Source organism: Heptranchias perlo, chromosome 8 (genome assembly GCF_035084215.1).
Source record: "Heptranchias perlo isolate sHepPer1 chromosome 8, sHepPer1.hap1, whole genome shotgun sequence".
Taxonomy (NCBI): Eukaryota; Metazoa; Chordata; class Chondrichthyes; order Hexanchiformes; family Hexanchidae; genus Heptranchias; species Heptranchias perlo.
In genome coordinates this window covers 77,259,257-77,277,482 of record NC_090332.1, presented here as the reverse complement: position 1 = coordinate 77,277,482, position 18,226 = coordinate 77,259,257, and the positions used below count along the sequence as shown (strand labels likewise).

General features: G+C 41.5%; 1 protein-coding gene across 1 annotated transcript in view; it reads right to left on the bottom strand.

Moving 5' to 3' along the window:
* Window positions 1-16,605: 16,605 nt before the first annotated feature.
* dtd1 (D-aminoacyl-tRNA deacylase 1) overlaps window positions 16,606-18,226 on the bottom strand; it is a 151,125-nt gene continuing 149,504 nt past the window's right edge. The window contains exon 6 of the mRNA XM_067988384.1: window positions 16,606-16,816. The gene's annotated coding sequence lies outside the window, so the exon portion shown is untranslated. The remainder of the gene's footprint in view (window positions 16,817-18,226) is intronic.

The following is an 18,226-nucleotide window of genomic DNA, read 5'->3' as shown; positions in this document are numbered from 1 at the left end:
AGCTCAACTGCTAAATTTAAATGTGAGATAGATAGCTTTTTGGCAACCAAAGGTATTAAGGGATATGGGCCAAAGGCAGGTATATGGAGTTAGATCACAGATCAGCCATGATCTTATCAAATGGCAGAGCAGGCATGAGGGGCTGAATGGCCTACTCCTGTTCCTATGTCCCTATGTGTATCGGATCACCCAGCTATATCGGTTACCCTGGGAGTTTTGGTTCCCCTGGTGTCGATTGACACTCCCTTCGCCTGGCGATAGGGGAGGGGGGTTGGGGAGTGGTGGTAACGGCCTCAAAAGGTCGGGAGCCTTACCACCTCAAAACTCACCTTGCTGGCGGTCACCTGGCCCGGACTTGAGGCCTTGATCCGGTGAGCTGCATCGGGACGTCTCTTGGGTGCTACGCAGCTCGCCTGCCCAATTTAAATTGGGCCGGGGCCTCAAAATCGCGGCGGTTCCACCAGTCAGTCACCCAAACATCAAAATAGACCACCCCCTGGGTGTTTTGGTTCACCTAGATGTGTGGGATCACCAGGGAACAATGCGGCGAGGAAAATGAAGCAGGGAAAAGCACATGCCCCATAAAGGTGCCTGTCCCTCTGTTTCTCCATCCATTGAAAGGAGAATCAGGCAGGCTCTCTTATGGGTGTGTGCTCCTCCTGCTTGACCCTCCGCCATGCACTGTGTCCAGGTGGTCCAATGTATCCAACTGCAGGAACAGGGAAATCCACCCTCAAATATTTTTAATGAAGCTGAGGGGGGCAGTCAGTCTGAGCTGGAAGTGCATCGCCTTTGATCTGATCAAAAATGTTAAATTGTGGGATTAAAGTATAATTGTCTCGTCTCTCCTCCTACCCCGTTAAAATAATGAGGCCAAGATTCTTTCATTTACCACATACGCCATGTCAAATATGTGGCTCCAGAACGCAGTGAATAAATTTCCCCCTTTAATACAGGATTAGTCACTGCCAGCAGTGAGATACCATTAGTTACAGCACAAGAGAGGCTTGACTGGAAAGTGGTGCCGAGCCTCATGAGAGGAGATATCAGATGTATCTCACTGCCGGCCATGACCTATCCCATGTGTACCACACAACTAAAATAGATTTCACATCAAATCCACCGAGATATTAAAAATAATTACATCTCCCAAACACGCATCGCATGAAGTCATCTCACATGGACGACACCAAATTGGGGGGTATAGTTAATATAAAGAAAGAATGTGTCAAAATGCAAGACGACATTAATAAACTTGCAGAATGGGCATGTAATTGGCAAATGAATTTCAATACAGATAAGTGTGAAGTCGTGCATTTTGGTAGGAAGAATAAGGAGGCCACATACTACTTGGATAATAAGTCTAAATGGGATGGAGGAGTAAAAGGATCTAGCGGTATAGATACACAAATCACTAAAAGTAGCGATGCAGGATATTAAGGCCAGAAAAAGGCAAATCAAGCACTGAGGTTCATTTCTAGATGGATAGAATTGAAAAGCAGAGAAGTTATGTTAAACTTGTAAAGTTACAACTTGGTTGGATCACACTTGGAGTACTGTGCGCAGTTCTGGTCTCCATATTATAGAAAGGATATAGAGGTATTGGGGAGGGTACAAAAAAGATTCACAAGGATGATACCAGAATGGAGAGGATATACATATCAGGAAAGGCTGAATAGGATGGGGCTCTTCTCTCTAGAAAAGAGAAGGCTGAGGGGTGACCCAATTCAGGTCTTTAAGATAATGAAAGGTTTGATAGAGTAGACGTAGAGAAAATGTTTCCACTTGTGGGGGTGTCCAAAACTGGAAGTCATGAATATAAGATAGTCATTAATAAATCCAATAGGGAATTCAAAAGAAACTTCTTTAAGAGAGTGGTTAGAATGTGGAACTCACTACCACAATGAATAGTTGAGGCAAATAGCATAGGTGCATTTAAAGGGAAACTAGATAAGCAAATGAGGGAAAAATAGAAGGGTATGTTGATAGGGTTAGATGAAGTAGGGAGGGGAGGAGGCTCATGTGGAGCATAAATGCCGGCATAGACCAGTTGGGCCGAATGACCTGCTTCTGTGCTGTGGTTTCGATGTAGCGTGATGTAACACTATTGGGGAAAGGTGCATAACACACAGGTCATATCAGAGTCAGTTACGCACTCTTACACATTAAACAGGAATCTTTGGAATTCAGTCTCAGCTGTTACATCCTCACACACACTTTACAAGAAATTATGTCACACACAAAAAAAACATACAGACAATGTACGGGCCAGGACAACAGCTTTTGTGTTTTACAGAATGCACTATGGGTAATGAGGTGTAACAGTTTCCTTTTGGGAAGCAGAGAGTGTTCACAGAAGAGAGAATGCAATGTCTCAACTGAGATAAAGGGTAATGTCTCAGTCCCACTTTCAATAAAGTGCATGATAAATAATGAGTGACAAATCACATTTACTGTAAACTTGTCAGTGTGCACTGACTGACTGCAACTTTTTCTTTTGAAATGTACTACTCAAAACTCATTAGCTCATAACATTTAATGAGAAATGTCATATGCAACTCGCCCAAACCAAATTGTTTGTTGGATCCTATGGAGAAGGTAAGCAGCAGCATATAGTCATTGAGAAGCTCAACAAAACCATGAAAAGGAGTTCAGCCAGAGTTTCAACATCAGTGTCTGTAGAGTGACCATGTAAAGTAGCCTGCATCAGAGAAGCCTTGTCTCCTGACAGAACTCTCGTACCAGTGTCTGTGTCAATACTGGTTCAGAACATGTGCCTTTCTAATAGTATAATGTTTTAATCCAGGCCAAGACTACAAGCCAACCTAATGGTAGTCATTTTTGTCAGACTGGAGAACCAGGGTGTCATTTGTCACAAAACACTTGACTCTGGCACTAAAAGAAACCATCGAGTGAGCTTCTTCCATTTCAAGGAAGTGAGAAAAAGCAGCATTTCTGCCTTTTCTTATAAGGAAACATCCGTATCACATCAGTACCAGTCTCCCACCCATGGGAGAGGATCGGGGGGCGAGGAGGATGAAGTGAAGCATGGTTGGGAGAAGGTGTGGTTTGCAGTTTAATTTTCCCTCTTTAAAACAGTGTAGCGTGTCATTTACAGTCATGTACTGATGGACGACAGTGTAATTAGATATGCAAATTTCCATCGGGTTAGCGACAGAGACGAGGTAATTTTAGGTACCAGATAACGTTTACACAATTAACAAAAAAAATAATTAGGGCTTAAAGGTTTTATTAATGACAATATCCAACAGACCCTCCGTGTTGTTGAATGACAATATCCAACAGACCCTCCGTGTTGTTGAATGACAATATCCAACAGACCACGGCCCAGAGATTGCTCGGAGCGGCAACCAACAGTACTCACCGCTACATAGATTTATACTAACCCACTAACTTATCGCGGTCTTTACTTCTTGGAATCATAGAACCATTGAAAGGTTACAGCACGGAAGGAGGCCATTCAGCCCATCGAGTCTGCGCCGGCTCTATGCAAGAGCAATCCAGCTAGTCCCATTCCCCCGCCCTTTCCCCGTAGCCTTGCAATTATTTTCTTTTCAAGTACTTATCAGTTCCCTTTTGAAGGCCATGATTGAATCTGCCTCCACCACGTCCTCAGACAGTGCATTCCACATCCTAACCACTCGCTGTGTAAAAAGGATTTTCCTCATGTCACCTTTGGTTCTTTTGCCAATCACCTTAAATCTATGTCCTCTGGTTCTTGACCCTTCTGCCAATGGAAACAGTTTCTCTCTAGCTACTCTGTCTAGATCCTTCATGATTTTGAATACCTCTATCAAATCTCCTCGCAACCGTCTCTGTTCCAAGGAGAACAACCCCAGCTTCTCCAGTCTATCCATGTAACTAAAGTCCATCATTCCTGGAATCATTCTAGTAAATCTCTTCTGTACCCTTTCTAAGACCTTCACATCTTTCCTGAAGTGCGGTGCCCAGAACTGGACACAATACTCCAGTTGTGGCCGAACCAGTGTTTTATAAAGGTTCATCATGACTTCCTTACTTTTGTACTCTATGCTTCTATTTATAAAGCCCAGGGTCCCGTATGCTTTTTTAACCACTTTCTCAACCTGCCCTGCCACCTTCAACGATTTGTGCACATATACCCCCAAATCTCTATGTTCCTTTACCATTTTTAGAGTTGTGCCTCTAGTTTATATTGCCTCTCCTCGTTCTTCCTACCAAAATGTACCACTTCGCATTTTTCTGCGTTAAATTTCATCTGCTAAGTGTCCGCCCATGCCACCAGTCTGTCTTTAACCTCTTGAAGTCTATCACTATCCTCCTCACTGTTCACTACACTTCCATGTTTTGTGTCATCTGCAAATTTTGAAATTGTGCCCTGTACACCCAAGTCCAAGTCATTAATATAAGAACATAAGAAATAGGAGCAGGAGTAGGCCAATCGGCCCCTCGAGCCTGCTCCGCCATTCAATAAGATCATGGCTGATCTGATCCTAACCTCAAATCTAAATTCATGTTCAATTTCCTGCCCGCTCCCCGTAACCCCTAATTCCCTTTACTTCTAGGAAACTGTCGATTTCTGTTTTAAATTTATTTAATGATGTAGCTTCCACAGCTTCCTGGGGCAGCAAATTCCACAGACCTACTACCCTCTAAGTGAAGAAGTTTCTCCTCATCTCAGTTTTGAAAGAGCAGCCCCTTATTCTAAGATTATGCCCCCTAGTTCTAGTTTCACCCATCCTTGGGAACATCCTCACCGCATCCACCCGATCAAGCCCCTTCACAATCTTATATGTTTCAATAAGATCGCCTCTCATTCTTCTGAACTCCAATGAGTAGAGTCCCAATCTACTCAACTTCTCCTCATATGTCCGCCCCCTCATCCCCGGGATTAACCGAGTGAACCTTCTTTGTACTGCCTCGAGAGCGAGTATGTCTTTTCTTAAGTATGGACACCAAAACTGTATGCAGTATTCCAGGTGCAGTCTCACCAATACCTTATATAACTGCAGCAATACCTCCCTGTTTTTATATTCTATCCCCCTAGCAATAAAAGCCAACATTCCGTTGGCCTTCTTGATCACCTGCTGCACCTGCATACTAACTTTTTGATTTTCTTGCACTAGGACCCCCAGATCCCTTGTACTGCAGTACTTTCCAGTTTCTTGCCATTAAGATAATAACTTGCTCTCTGATTTTTCCTGCCAAAGTGCATAACCTCACATTTTCCAATATTGTATTGCATCTGCCAAATCTCCGCCCACTCACCCAGCCTGTCTATATCCCCTTGTAGGTTTTTTATGTCCTCCTCACTCTCTACTTTCCTTCCCATCTATATCAAAAAAAAACAGAGGTCCCAGCACCGACCCCTGGGGGACACCACTGTACACCTCCCTCCAGTCCAAAAAACAACCGTTCACCATTACTCTCTGTTTTCTGTCCCTTAGCCAATTCTGTATCCATGTTGCTACTGCCCCCTTTATTCATGGGCCACAATCTTGGTGATAAGCCTACCGTTCTGCACTTTATCAAAGTCCATATATACCACATCAACTGCATTGCCCTCATCTACCTTCTCTATTACCTTATCTAAAAACTCTATCAGGTTAGTTAAACATGATTTGCCTTTAACAAATCCGTGCTGGCTTTCCCTAATCAATCCACCCTCGTCCAAGTGACTGTTAATTTTGTCCCGGATTATCGTTTCTAAAAGTTTCCCCACTACTGAAGATAAACTGACCGGCCTCTAGTTGCTGGGTTTATCCTTACACCCTTTTTTGAACAAGGGTGTAATATTTGCAATTCTCCAGTCCTCTGGCACCACCCCCGTATCTATGGATGTTTGGAAGATTATGGCCAGTACCTCCGCAATTTCCTCCCTGACTTCCCTCAGCAACCTAGGGTGCATCCCATCCGGACCGGGTGACTTATCTACTTTAAGTACAGCTAGCCTTTCTAGTACCTCCTCTTTATCAATCTTTAGCCCATCCAGTATCTCAACTATGTCTTCCTTTACTGAGACTCTGGCAGCATCTTCTTTCTTGGTAAAGACAGATGCAAAGTGCTCATTTAGTACCTCAGCCATCCCCTCTGCCTCCATGAGTAGATCTCCTTTATGGTCCCTAATCAGCCCCACCCCTCCTTTTACTACCCATTTACTGTTTACATGCCTGTAGAAGACTTTTGGATTCCCTTTGGTTGCCAGTCTATTCTCATACTCTCTCTTTGGGCACTTCCTGTAATAGGAAGTGGAGAAGAGCCCAGCGTTAGCTCCGGCAAAGCTAGGACGCATGGGAGAAGTGAGAGGATCACTCTCTCCCCTCGATCAATCAGACTGCAGCATTTTTGACCAGCTGCGAACATTTTCTGCAAGCTCGAAACGTGAAATCCAGGAAGTGAAAGGTACAACATTAAAATCCATTTGTAAGACAGTTATAGATAGCAAGAAAAGAAATAATTGAATTAAATAAAAGAGACAGAAAGGAAAAGCAAAAAAAGTTTTTATTAATTTTTTTTAAAAAAAATTTTAATGACCAAAAACTATTAAAATAAGGCGTAATGAGACTCCACATTTTCAAAAGTTAACTTTTAGTTGTTTGGCAGTCATTAAGATTAATGTGCTAATCTTATCTTATTTTTAAGCATACCAGTTTTGTGGCTACATTAATTACTTTCCAGCTGGCCAGTTGAACAACTTGGCGCTGGTTCAATGATTTCACTGATTGCAGCTGGCGATATCCCTTTAATTCGAAGTTGTCATGTCGCTGGCGAACCAGAAGGAGCAAGTTTCAGAGTTCCGCCTTTCACTGTGATTGTGGGAATGTCGGCACTTGATCCTCGATTTCGACACTAGCAACGGTGCCCACTGTTGAGCTCATCGTTATTTTTTAATCAATTTGTGGCCCCTTGTGTTGTGTAATGACAGTATCAAACAGACCTTGTGTTATGTAATAACAATAACCAACAGACTTTGTTTTGTTCTATGACAATATCCAACAGACCTTCAGTGTTGTGTAATTGCAATATCCAACAGACCATGTTTTGTGTAATGACAATATCCAACAGATAATTAGAGTTGTATAATGACTACATCCAACAGATCTACAGGCTTGTGTAATGACAATATCCAACTGACCTTTAGCATTGTGTAATGAAAGCATCCAACAGACCTTCGGTGTTGTATAATGACAATATCCAACAGACGTTATGTTGTGTAATGACAATATTCAACAGACCTTCAGTGTTGTGTAATGTCAATATCAAATAGACCGTGTTGTGTAATGACAATATCCAACAGACATTCAGTGTTGTGTAATGACAATATCCAACAGACCTTCAGTGTTGTGTAATGACAATATCAGACATTTAGAGTTGTATGTTGACAACATCCAATAAGATCTTCAGGGTTGTGTAATGACAATATCCAACAGACTTTTAGAATTGTGTAATGAGAATGTCCAACAGTCTTTGTGTTGTGCAATGACAATATCCAACAAAACTTATGTTATGTAATGACAATATCCAACAGACCATATCTTGTGTAATGACACTATCCAACAGACCTGATGTTATGTAATGACATTATCCAAAAAATTTGTTTTGTGTAATGACAGTATCCAACAGACCTTCACTGTTTTAAGAACATTAGAACATAAAAAATAGGAGCAGGAGTAGGGCATACTGCCCCTTGAGCCTGCTCCGCCATTCAATAAGATCATGGCTGATCTCCACTTTCCCGCCCGATCCCCATATCCCTTGATTCCCCTAGAGTCCAACTGTGCAATGACAATATCCATCAGACCATGTATAATGTAATGGCAATATCCAACAGACCTTATATTGTATAATGACAATATCTAACAGCCCTTCAGTGTTATCTAATGACAATATCCAACAGATCTTCAGTGTTGTGTAAGGAAAATATCAAACAAACATTTGGAGTCATATAATGACAACATCCAACAGATCTTCAGGATTGTGCATAGACTGGAGAAGCTGGGGTTGTTCTCCTTAGAGCAGAGAAGGTTGAGAGGAGATTTGATAGAGGTGTTCAAAATCATGAGGGATCCAGACAGAGTAGATAAAGAGAAACTGTTCCCATTGGTGGAAGGGTCGAGATCCAGAGGACACAGATTTAAGATGATTGGCAAAAGAACCAAAGACAACAAGAGGAAAATCTTTTTTAACGCAGCGAGTGGTTATGAACTGGAATGCACTGCCTGAAAGGGTGGTGGTGGCAGATTCAATCATGGCCTTCAAAAGGGAATTGGATAAGTACTTGAAAAAAAATTGTAGGGCTACAGGGAAAGAACGGGGGAGTGGGACTAGCTGGATTGCTCTTGCAGAGAGCCGGCATAGACTCAGTGGGCCGAATGCCTTCCTTTGGTGCTGTAAGCATTCTATAATTCTATGATTCTATTGTGTAATGACAATATCCAACAGACCTTGTGTTGTGCAGTGACAATCTCCAACAGACCTTCAGTGTTGTGCAGTGACAATCTCCAACAGACCTTCAGTGTTGTGCAGTGACAATCTCCAACAGACCTTCAGTGTTGTGCAGTGACAATCTCCAACAGACCTTCAGTGTTGTGCAGTGACAATATCCAACAGACCTTGTGTTGTGCAGTGACAATATCCAACAGACCATATATTGTATAATGACAATATGCAACAGATCTTCAGTGTTGTGTATTGACAATATCCAATAGACCTTGTGTTGTTTAATGACCCCAATACACAATACACATTGTGTTGTGTAATGACAATATCCAACAGGCCTTCAGTGCAATTTAATGACAATATCCAACAGGCCTTGAGTTGTGCAATGACAATATCCAACATGCCTTGTGCTGTTTAATGACAGTATTCAAAACACATTGTGTTGTGTAATGACAATATCCAACAGACCTTATGTTGTGTAATGACAATATCCAACAGCCATTCAGTGTTGTGTAATGACAATATCAAACAGAATTTTAGAATTGTATATTGACAACATCCAACAGATCTTCAAGGTTGTGTAATGACAATATCCAACAGACTTTGAGAATTATGTAATGACAATGTCCAACAGACCTTGTGTTGAGTAATGACAATATCCAAAAGACCTTGAGTTGTGTAATGACAATATCCAACAGACTATGTGTTGTGTAATGGCAATATCCAACAGATCATCAGTCTTGTGTGATGCGAATATCCATCAGACTTTCAGTATTGTGTAATGACAATATCCAACAGAACGTATATTGTGCAATGACAATATCCAACAGCCCTAGGGTTGTGCAATGACAATATCCAACAGACCTTCATTGTTGTGTAATGACAATATCCAACAGACCTTCTATTGTGTAATGAAAATATCCAATAGACCTTATGTTGTGTAATTACAATATCGAACAGACCTTGTGTTGTGTAATGACAATTTCCTACAGACCTTCAGTGTAATATTTAATGACAATATCCAACTGACGTTCTGTTGCAATGTGATAATATCCAACAGCCCTTCAGTATTGTGTAATGACAATATCCAACAGACCTTGTGTTGTGCAATAACAATATTCAACAGACCTTCAGTGTTGTGTAATGACAATATCCAACAGACCTTGTGTTGTGCAATAACAATATTCAACAGACCTTCGGTGTTGTGTAATGACAATATCCAACCGATCTTGCGTTGTTTAATGGCAATATTCAAAACACATTGTGTTATGTAATGACAATATCCAACAGACTTTTAGGATTGTGTAATTACAATGTTCAACAGACCTGTGTTGTGTAATGACAATATCCAACAGAACTAATGTTGTGTAATGGCAATATCCAAGAGACCTTGTTTTGTGTAATGAACAAATCCAACGGAGCTTATGTAGTGTAATAACAATATCTAATAGATGTTCTGTTGTGTAAAGACAATATCCAACAGATCTTCAATATTGTGTAATGACAGTATCCAACAGACCTTTTGTTTTGCAATCACAATATCCAATATCCAACAGACCTTGTGCTGTGTAATGAAAATATCCAACAGACCTTGTGTTGTGCAATTACAATATCCAACAGACACTGCGTTGAGTAATGACAATACTCAACAGAGCTTCAGTGTTGTGAAAGGAGAATATCCAACGTTAACTTCAGTGTTCTATAATCACAATATCCAACAGCTCATCAGAGCTGTGTAATAACAATATCCAACAGACCTTCAATGTTGTGTAGACAATATCCAACAGACATCATGTTGCTTAATGACAATATCCAACAGACCTTCAGTGTTACGTTATGACAATATCCAACAGACCTTCAGTGTTGTGTAATGACATTATCAAACAGACATTTAGAGTCGTATAATGACAGCATCCAACAGATCTTCAGAGTTGTGTAATAACAATATCCAACAGACCTTCAATGTTGTGTAGACAATATCCAACAGACATCATGTTGCTTAATGACAATGTCCAACAGACCTTCAGTGTTATGTAGAGAGAATATCCAATGGACCTTTGGTGTTCTATAATGACAATATCCAACAGACCTTCAGAGTTGTGTAATGAAAATATCCAACAGACCTTGTGTTGTGTAATAACAATATCCAACAGACCTTGTGTTGTGTAATAACAATATCCAACAGACCTTCAGTGTTGTGTAGACAATATCCAACAGACATTATATTGCATAATGACACTATCCAACAGACCTTCAGTGTTTTGTAATGACAATATCCAAAAGACCTTCAGTGTTACGTTATGACAATATCCAACAGACCTTCAGTGTTGTGTAATGACATTATCAAACAGACATTTAGAGTCGTATAATGACAGCACCCAACAGATCTTCAGTGTTGTGAAATGACAATGTCCAACAGACCTTGTGTTGTGTAATGACAATATCCAACAGACTTTCAAGCTTGTGTAATGACAATATCCAACAGTCCTTGTGTTGCGTAATGACAGTATCCAACAGACCTTCAGCATTGTGTAATGACAATAACGAACAAATTTTTTGCTTTGTAATGACAATATCCAACAGACTTTCAGAGTTGTGTAATGAAAATATCCAACGGACCTTGTGTTGTGTAATGACAAAATCCAACAGGCCTTCAGCGTTGCATAATGACAATATCTAACAGACCTTCAGCGTTGTGTAATGACAATATCCAACAGACCTTATGTTCTGTAATGACAATGTCGAACAGATTTTTTTGCTTTGTAATGACAATATCAGACATTCAGTGTTGTGTAATGACATTATCCAACAGAACTTGTGTTGTGTAATGACAATATCAAACAGTCCTTGTGTTGCGTAATGACAAAATTCAACAGACCTTTAGTGTTGTGTAATAGCTAACAGACCTTCAATGTTGTGTAATGACAATATCCAACAGACCTTGTGTTCTGTAACGGCAATATTGAAGAGATTTTTTTGCTTTGTAATGACAATATCAGACATTCAGTGTTGTGTAATGACATTATCCAACAGAACTTGTGTTGTATAATGCCAATATCAAACAGACCTTCAGTGTTGTGTAATAACAATATCCCACAGATCTTGTGTTCTGCAATGACAATATCGAACAGATTTTTTTGCTTTGTAATGACAATATCAAACAGCCATTCAGTGTTGTGTAATAACAATATTCACAGAACTTGTGTTGAATAATGATAATATCCAACAGACTTCGTGTTGTGTAATGACACTATCCAACTGTCCTTCAGTGTTGTGTAATGACAATATCCAACAGATACACACTGCCAACTATTCAACCATGACAACCATATTACCCAAACATCTTGCAGGACACTCACTGACACACTTCCCTCTTTCTTGCAGGAGAAGGTGGCGCATAACAGTAGGCAGCAGAAAAGAACTGGAGGAGGACAGGCACACCTACATCCTCACCCCCATGGAGGAGACAGTACTGTCCATCATTGGAAGGGCCATGGCTGAGTCTGTGACCACTGGCAATGCTGGAGGTATCGATGATGAGGGTCTCTGCATACCTAATCCTCCTTCTCGCTTCCCACTTCTCGCTCATCCCACAATCTTTTCTGACTCACGTGCTGCAGATGGTGTACGCACGCGCATCTTACTTTCTCCTCTCCCCACACCACAACTCAACCCGTGTCCCTTTGTCATTGCAGATACTCAAGAACTGGGGCCTGCTCAGAGGAGGCAGAAGCAGAAAACAGTGATGATGAAGACACACTGTCACTCGATCTGACACTCGCAGCCACTAGCTCAGATACTGATACTGTGTAGTTTAGAGGATAGGTTAGAGGGTTCTGCACGTGGTGAGATACTGGACAGGTGTGTGCAGGAGCCGGGGCGGAGGGAACGGATACCGCAGGTGCCAGCTCGCCGGAGAGAGAGGTCGCTCACTAGTTCTGCTGCTGAGGAGTCAGGTGATAACATCGATGGGCCAGGCAACAGAAGGCTGATAGGCGTTCATAACCAAATGCTTGGTGCACTGGGAAATCTGCCAGAAATCCGATGTGCAATGCCAAGGAGGATGGAGGAGTCCAGCTCCAACTTGGCACAGGGCTTTGCGCAGAGCTTGGAGCCCATCCATTCCCACATGGAGCAGGTGGTCACCTCCATCAGCACACCTGTGGAACCCACTGTGATACAGTGTCTGATGACCGATGTCACAGCTTCCATTACAGCACAAACATCTGCCATCGTAAGTCTGACTGCTGACTTTGGAGCTCAGACTGCTGCCTTGGAAGCTCAGACTGCTGCTATCGTGGCTCTGGGTACCACTGTTGAAAGGGACTTCCGGGACATCACAGCAGTCCAGCAATATGTTCTCCAGCAGATAACCAGGAGTCCTGAGGTGCCGCCCCAGGAGAGTGACAATGGCGCCAAGATGACAGCATTCCTGTTCCCACCCTGCCACTCAGCCAGTGCCCTCGCTGTTGCCTAATGGCCAGCCAGGCCAGACTGCTGCATCCCAAGCCGAGATGGTGTAATCTGAAGCCGGGCTCTCCCGGCCCAGAGCTGCTCGAGGTCGTCCTCCAAGGCCATCTGCACACTCCTCAATTTAAGGTCAGCAGCCTTCCACTACCCATTCTCCAGCCAGTGGGGATGCCCCTCGTAGTAGAACTAGGAACGGTAAAGGCACATGAACAACAGGCACTAAGGGAATGCACAAGGGTGAATAGTATCAGTTTGTTTTCATTTCATGTCTAAATCTATAAATGTGGTTATGAATTTGCATTTGGTGGTGGTTTTTATTTCTGTGATGAGCTGAGGGAGGAAGCAATGTGTAATCATAAGGAGGACGATTTGATGGTCACGTGGGAGAGGAAAGGTAAGGAGTGTGGGACTGTTGGTGAATGGGGAGGTGTTGTTGAGATTACTGATATCGCTCATTAATAATCTGATCACCCTGGCAGACAGGGTCTACCTTGCAGACAGGCTGCTTCTTCCTTCTCCTCCTCTTCCACTCCCTCCTCCCCCTCCATCTTGTCCTCCTCCTCCTCCTCCTCCTCCCTCTTCTGGCAGTTTGTTCAGTTCTGGGTGGTCTCTCTGCATTCTCCCAGTCATGTACAATTCCCAGAGCAAGCACTAGCAGGCCACCCATGTCTGGTAGCAACTTTGGTCAGCACATTATTTTAAACGCCACTAACAGCACTGCAAGACCAGCCAGACCACTCTCTATAGAATATTGGAACTTTCTTCAAGTATAGGAAACTTTCACAAACACCCACAATTGAACCAGCAGCCAGAATAAATAATCAGCAACTAACCTGTAACTCCTGCATGATCACTTTAAATAGCGCTGGTGGGGGGGGTGGGGGTCCTTCATGCCCTTTAACTCCTGTTCAGCTGTGTGAGCTTAGGACAGAGCGAGGCCAGAGCGGGGAGTTGGAAAATGTTGCCGGCTGCTTCAAATCAACGTTGCACACTCATTAACATCAGAATCTCCCTACTCTACATGCTTCAGACATTCGTTAGGTGTGTGCGTGCGCAAACCCCTTCACCAAGATGGCGTCCTGTGCGCTTCACGCTGGAAGTGTGCTTGCGCATCTCCAGCACCATTTTTGGGACTTAGGTATTCGCATAGCGCCGATAAAATGGGCGCTACGTGGCCCAATTTAGCCCCCCTAGTGTTGTGTAATGATAATATCCAACACTCCTTCAGTGTTGTGTAATGACAATATCCAACAGTCCTTGTATTGTGTAATGACAATATCCAACAGTCCTTGTATTGTGTAATAACACTATTCAACAGACCCTCAGTGTTGTGTAATGACAATATCCAACAAACCCTCAGTGTTGTGTAATGACAATATCCAACAGTCCTTGTATTGTGTAATGACAATATCCAACAAACCCTGTGTTGTGTAATGACAATATCCAACAGGCCTTGTGTTGTGTAATGGCAATATCCAACAGTTCTTGTATTGTGTAATGACAATATCCAACAGTCCTTGTATTGTGTAATGACACTATCCAACAGTCCTTGTATTGTGTAATGACAATATCCAACAGTCCTTGTATTGTGTAATGACAATATCCAACAGTCCTTGTATTGTGTAATGACAATATCCAACAGTCCTTGTATTGTGTAATGACAATATCCAACAGTCCTTGTATTGCGTAATGACAATATCCAACAGACCCTCAGTGTTGTGTAATAACAATATTCAACAGACCCTTAGTGTTGTGTAATGATAATATCCAACACTCCTTCAATGTTGTGTAATGACAATATCCAACAGTCCTTGTATTGTGTAAAGACAATATCCAACAGACCCTCAGTGTTGTGTAATGACAATATCCAACAGTCCTTGTATTGTGTAATGACAATATCCAACAGGCCTTGTGTTGTGTAATGACAATATCCAACAAACCCTCAGTGTTGTGTAATGACAATATCCAACAAACCCTCAGTGTTGTGTAATGACAATATCCAACAGACCCTGTGTTATGTAATGACAATATCCAACAAACCCTCAGTGTTGTGTAATGACAATATCCAACAGACCCTGTGTTATGTAATGACAATATCCAACAGACCCTCAGTGTTATGTAGAAAATGCTCTGAGGTGGTGATGATTAAGGAGCAGCATTCGAAGCTTCACTTCCGATATAATTTGGAGTGCCTAAAGTTGAAATACGATCTGAGCTTTAGATTTTTTTTCAATTCTTTTGAAACACCAAGGGTTAGAAGAGTCAAACCTTCATAATACGGCCAACTGTGGCAGCTATTTGTAGATTTGATTGTTGATCACTAATTTAAAGATTTAAAAAGAAAGGGTCACTCCCTCAATAACACTTAAAAGATGTAAAAGGTTTTGGTTATCGATTTTCTGTACACTTCCGTTTATTATTGTTTAAACTGGGGTATTGTTATCAGGAGAGCTGGATAGAGGAGTTACCCAGCACAGCTTTATAAGGGAGCCAACAAACAGTAACTGTTCTTAACTGAGTTTCATGGGGTCTCCATGTTTGAATTGTGTGTCTGCAGATTCAGTTCCCTTGTATTGTCGGGCTCAGAAGAACCTTCAGTCAGTTCATCCGACGAGTTAACAAAGTTTACAAATCTACTAATTTGTTAGTTCAAAAGGGTGTTAATTGAAATTTCTGCAACCATTTTGCTTTTTTTTTTAAAAAAAGGCACTAATGGAAAAACTTCCTCTTTAACCAGAAGTACTTTAAAAAAAATTGAAAGATTTCATATTAATGTTATGTGTACAGACTGGGAAACACTAGGATTTCTCCGGGCTGTTCATTTTTCCTTTGTGCAGTAAAGGTTTATTATTTATGAATACAGCAGTATTTGAACAATACACCTTTCCAGGAAAGGTCGACCGAAAATTAAAAAGCCGTATTCTTTTTGTTTTACTTCTACCTTCTTCCTTTGATTCGTTTCTTCTGTCAGTGATTTCTTTAACTGATTTTTCCTCTTGTGCTTCCTACTTAATCAGCGCCCTCCAAATCGATTTGCACATTTCCCTTGTTGTTACCTTCCTGTAAATTTATACAACCATACCACAGAGGAGACAAAGTGCAGCAAACGCAGGAGGGATCTACAGGGAGGGGGTAGGGGGAAGAGAGAGAGGAGCTGCTATTAGGAAAGGTTGAGCCTATTAATGGGGCACTCTGTTTTCTCAAGCTCTCAGTTTCTAAGTACAAAAAAACTGCCAATCACAACAGGGAAATCCTATACTGAATATATAATACATAGTTTAGCATCTACATATAAAACAAATAGGAGCTTTATATAGTAGATGGCTCTTTCCCACTGATCTGGTGCTGGGAAATACTTTGACTTTCATAGGTAACACAGCAGTGCACAGCTGGATTAGTGGTCACATCTTTCAACTAACCAGCTGAATAGTCAGTCCTTGATCTGTTTACATTGGGTTTCACTCTGGTAACTGGTTAATTACCACGTTTGGTTACATGGTTGACCCTAATTGTGCTCCCTGGCTTGCAGTACTGGTTCTATATGGTGCTACAGCCAACCCAATGTTGTGCTCTACTGTTAAAACTACTGTAGGAACCAGCACTTCAAATGCTTTGTGAAAAACCAACATTTTTAGATTTTATGAAAGGTATTTGGAAACCATCACACGAGTGATCAGAGTTAAAGATGCACGGGACTCATTTCTCAACAACTTTATTCATTATCTACATTTGAGAATTCAAGAGCTCAGCCACTCTTTGGCTTCATCTTTCTTCTTCCTCTTCTGTACTGTCGATGCCTGATACAATGAGTGGAGGTCAATGCAGTTTAAATATTCCATGAAATCGGGAGAGATCCAGAGTCCAGTGCAGCGTTCCCAAAAGAAAGTCTCTTAAAACCTGCAGTTTACTTTAGAAGAAGAAAAAATATTAATCAATGGTTTGCTTATATAGTTTTATCTCCCTTGTATTAAGCCTTTAATTAAAAGAAGGCTATGCCCTGGCTTATGTGAATCTATAGAAATTGAGCAGTGTCTTACTGCACTTGGTATACATTTACACAAGCATTATTAAGCTCACGTCACCAATTACAGCTTTCATCAGACCTACAAAGTGAGTGGAAAGCAACACATTATAAGACAAAACTTAAGATTTATCAACATGACAGGTTAGTCATCAAGTGTTTAAAATACTACCCTAGCTTTCAAAACCTGCATACAGATTTGTGCTAGATTTCCCAGTGTAATCTCAGTATGGGCTGGTTCAGACACAGCGGGATTTAAAGCACTTAACACTTGCAGTGAAAAATCTCGCTCGAATTCTGCGTAATGCCAGTGCAAACTACATCACTGAGCACTTAACACAAAACTCATCTCAACGGTTTACATTTAGGAAGTTCAGCAGCTCTTTAAACTCTCGCACTTGTTCCACTTTTCTCATAAAGGGGCGAGGTTCAACATTAAAGAGTTAACAGAACGATCATTTTCAGCTTAAAACTAATAAATGTTACACTTTTCAAATAGGGACTGAAACTAGGGCATTGAGGAGGGGAATGAAAAGCAAGTGACGCCTAGTTGATAATTTGCTATTTGTATATTTCACCTAGTTCATTGTTTCCCAGGCTGCTTTGCTCCATCTGCAGGGACCTGAAGAGCTAGCTGGAAGCAGTATGTTACTTTTTGTTTTCCTGAGCAATAGGATGTAGAAGAGGCAACAGTCAGTGGCTTCCATGATGGGCCCCATCATCAAATAGTAATTCAGCAATGCAGATCTAGCCGCTTCTGTGTTTCTTGTCACCAGCTGAGACTTCAGTAAACTGTACGTTATATAGAATTTTACAGCACAGAAACAGGCCAGTGGGCCCAACTAGTCTGTGCCAGTGTTTATGGTCCACACAAGCCTCCTCGCACCTAACTTCTTATCAACATAGCCTTCTATTCCTTTCTCCCTCATGTATTTATCTAGCTTTCCCTTAAATGCATCTATGCTATTCACCTCAACCACTCCATGTAGTAGTGAGTTCCACATTCTCGCCACTCTCTGAGTAAAGACGTTTCTCCTGAATTCCTTATTGGATTTATTAGTGACTATCTTATATTTATGGCCTCTAGTTTTGGACTATGGAGCGCTATACTGTGCCCTCATTTGGTGAATGGACTAGCAGTGCCTATGCCTATAGGAAAACATAAACTCTGCTTTCATCACGTTACTGATCAAGGCAGCCTGTATGGCACTATCATTCCTACATGAACAACTTGCTTCAAGCCCCTTGGTGATCTGCCAGGTGAATTACTGGCATCATCAATGAAATGTTCTTCAA